The following is a 3,565-nucleotide window of genomic DNA, read 5'->3' on the forward strand; positions in this document are numbered from 1 at the left end:
TTGTACTTTTTCTTAAAGATAGCGCGAATTCTGCGGCGTGCAACGGGGGAAGATCTAGTTATTTTATAATCGAAAGTTCGTATTTGAAATACCGCCAGTCCGTCATTCGTTACTTCGTGTTTGCGAATGAAAATGAAAATAAGGCAATATATCCTCGACCGGGTGAGTATTCGAAATGCCTTGTGCGAGGAGAATGGGGAGTAGAAAAAAAATTTTATAACAATAAAAAATAAAGAAACAAAAGAGGAAAATGAAAGTAGTCTGGAATGGAAAAAAAAAAAAAAACAAAAACATTGTACGTCTACAATATCCGCGGGTTAAAATCTCATCGCGGCATGGTGAACTTTCAGTATGAAAAATGTAATTCATATTCCCGCCATTAACACCGAGTGCATTCCGGTCATCGTCATCACATGTATGGTATAACGCGATGCGTTGTTATTGTTATTAAAAAAAATGTCGTAAAACTTGGTAAAAATTTGAAAGTTTGAACAATCGAAAATAAGAAGACGGTAAAAAAAAATAATAATAGTAATAATAATAACAACAACAACAACGACAATAATAATAATTTAAAAAAAAAAAAAAATAACTGGGACGGTATTATATTCCTTCTGCGGGGTGATCACGTCCTATAACGAACAAAAAATGAAGAGGGGGAAAATAAGCAGTAAACACACGAGAGGTACTCGAGTTGCTCAGACTTTGGAAATGAGTTCCGACACGCCAAATAATAATAATAATAATGATGATAATAGTGATATTAATAATATTAATAATAATGGTGATAATAGTGATATAGCAATTTCGAAGGGAGAAAAAAAAAAATAATATAAAATAAAATAACCGTGACGAAATGACGAAGTAAAGAAATTTCAGTTCAACTGTAATCATCGATTTATCGCGTGATGTTTATTACATTTCTCCGGTTATTTTGGCACAATGTAAAATTACTATCGTGCACTTACGAATGAGGGAAAGCTGCTGCTTGTACGCCGCAAGGCACATTAAGACAAACCAAACGACGAGGGCGGTAAAGAAGAATGAAAAACTTGTACGCGGAGTTTTAGAATTTTAATGAATTTTAACGGGGTAAGTTGGTTTATCGTATAGAACTGGATTGTTGTTATTGTTATTGATTTCCTACGCAGCTATATACCTATGAAGTATGGGGGGGGGGGGTATATTTGATAACGATTATATATATTTAATACGAAGACGACAAACTTTATCTCACGGACCGTATGAAAATAAAAACGTATTAATAAACTCAAGATAGTATAGATATAATACATAATAATATTAGATTATTAATTAGTCATCATTGTTATACGCAATATAGACCAATCGTACATAGTAGTATAGGCATTTTATTTTAAGCTTGTAATAAGAATATGATTGGGGTATATTATTACATATTATATGTATGTATAAACAGGAAGGGTATAATTAACTTACGTTCAAAATTATGTATATAACGATTTTGTATATTTTAAATCTTTACAAAATACTAAAGAAACGAAGAAACAGAAGTAAAATCATAAATAGATTGATAAACAAAAGTAGAATTGTTTAAATATCATGTCCGCATATTGAATCATGAGACCCAAACGCGCGATGTGTCATGATAACTTTTAATCCATCATATCACGGCGTAAAAGAAATAAGAAAAAGAATTGATGCTATTAAAAATCAATTATTTTCGTTTAAATTGACTTTCCCCATTACTTCGATAAAATAATTACCTATATGCGATATTGTTAGCGTGAAAGTGAACGGAATAGTAACAATAATCATCATCGTAACAACAACAGCAACAACAATAATTATGTTAATATTAATAATAACGGTAAGGTCCTGTCTTTCCCAAAATAGGGCGCTGTTATCAACTATCATAATTATCCTTATATCAATATCGTTTATTTATACACTCATGTATACCACCGCTTAATATCCTACATTCACGTATACGTATAATATTATATCATACCTATTTATAATATGCCTAACAATATATGCAAATATGTAGAAACTTAAATATTATATGCTAAAATGTGTTATCTAATTGAGTTATTTCCTCGTTCGGAGGATTTTTTTTTTTCCTTCTTGCAAAAATGTCAAAACTATAGTATATTAAGGTGCATGTGCAGTTTACGTGCTAGTTAATGTAAATCTTCACTTTAGTGTTTGTTTTTTTTTCCTTTTTTTTTTCAAATTGTTTACTTATCCTTTCTTTCATCATCTTGTTTTTCTATAATAAAAGTATACAGTATAATAACACATAATACAGCCATTGTAAAATTCTCATCTATTTAACAGACACACCTAAATATACACTTGGAGACAATGAATCTGAGACGGCTAATTTTTTACAGTAGAGAATTACGTTGGCAACACAGAAAAACCTGCAGCGCCACGGTCGGCCGAGCGCGAAACGAACTCAATCTCAATAAACGTAACGTAACCAATGACCGTCGAATCTAACCTTAGAATACGTGTCGATCTAACAAGTCATTATCTCCGCGGTATTCTAAGGTCGGATTCGACGGTCATGGATTGTGTTACGTTTGTTGAGATTCGAGTTTGTTTCGCGCTAGGCCGACTGTGGCGCCGTAGGTTTCTCAGTGTTGCCAACGTAACTGTCTGGTGTAAAAAATGAGCCGTCTCAGATTCATTGTCCCCAAGTGTACATACAAAGCACTCCATGTTTCCTTACAACTCAGATCCAGTGCAGAAACAGCTGTAAACGATGTTACTTTTATATATATTCTACTAAGCGTGAATAGTTTTAACGCTGCATTTGATTAGTTCACTCTCTCTCTCTCTCTCTCTCTCTCTCTCTCTCTCTCTTTCTCTTTTTCTCTTACTCTTTCAATTCAGTATTTTTCGAGTTTTTTCTTTAAAAAAAATTCTGCTTCTTTTCATGTAAAATTTTATATCGTATATAAACGAATACTGAACTATATACACTCTATATGTTGATATACCTACCTACCTACCAATCTGTCTATCTATCTATCTATCTATCTATCTATCTATCTATCTACATAACTAACCAACTAACTACCTACGTACCTGTTTATCTACCCGCTTACTTACTTACCTACCTACCTACCTACCTACCTACCTTCCTTACCTTACCTTACCTTACCTTACCTTACCTTACCTTACCTTACCTTACCTTACCTTACCTTACCTAACCTAACCTAACCTAACCTAACCTAACCACCTACCTACACATGTAATGAACACATTTTTTAAACACCACTCGCTTGCAACTTTATGTTATTAATATTAATATTATTACTATAATCATCATCATTGTTATTATTATTACTTTTGTAATTGTTACACTTGATAAGAATAGTTTTATAATTATTACCATATCTTCGCTTATCGTTATCGTTGTTAATATTATTATTATCATCCCGTTCCTCAATTTATGTATTACTCCATAACTGTAGGTTATTCCAAGAAGTTTAATGTTGCGGTACAACTCGGTAAATCGTTCAACGCGACAGCGTGCCAATATCTGTCTACGTGAGTATACGCCCAAAATTTTTTC

The sequence above is a fragment of the Neodiprion fabricii genome, chromosome 2, assembly GCF_021155785.1.
Source record: "Neodiprion fabricii isolate iyNeoFabr1 chromosome 2, iyNeoFabr1.1, whole genome shotgun sequence".
Lineage (NCBI taxonomy): Eukaryota > Metazoa > Arthropoda > Insecta > Hymenoptera > Diprionidae > Neodiprion > Neodiprion fabricii.